We start from the raw sequence: 511 nt of genomic DNA on the forward strand, positions 1-511 counted from the left end.
GCGGCGACACCAGCGAAGGAGCCAGGGAGGCAGCTGAATGCAAGGACCAGCCCCTCGTCCAGAGGGGAGCACGGCCAGGAATAGCACTCACACCTCAGACCCCAGCCAGGGCACGCTCCTGTGCCGCCCTCTGCAGCCGTGGCAGCACGGTCACCCCAGTGGAAACCACCAAACTCGTTCCTTGGCTTACCCAACCAGCTCCAAACCAGCCCATGAGGGAGCAGCCTTGGTGTTAACCGTGTGGTGACCGTGGCAGGCACTGGCCCCACCAGGAGCCCCTGCCAGGCAGCAGCACCCACAGTCCTCCATGGACTTTGCTGCACCTGCTTGAAACCCACCCGAGCCCTGCTCACCAATAAAACCATCCCGCAGTGCCCAGATCCCACGCCACAGCCAGCAGCTGAGACACGGCAGGAGGCTCTGTCAGGTCTCCTGGGCTGCATTTCAGTGACTGAAGAGCAAAGCCTTCCCCTGGTGCCTGCCCCACCGATGGCACACGATGGTGCAGCCG

This window comes from Mesitornis unicolor, unplaced genomic scaffold (assembly GCF_000695765.1).
Source record: "Mesitornis unicolor isolate BGI_N332 unplaced genomic scaffold, ASM69576v1 scaffold29950, whole genome shotgun sequence".
Lineage (NCBI taxonomy): Eukaryota > Metazoa > Chordata > Aves > Mesitornithiformes > Mesitornithidae > Mesitornis > Mesitornis unicolor.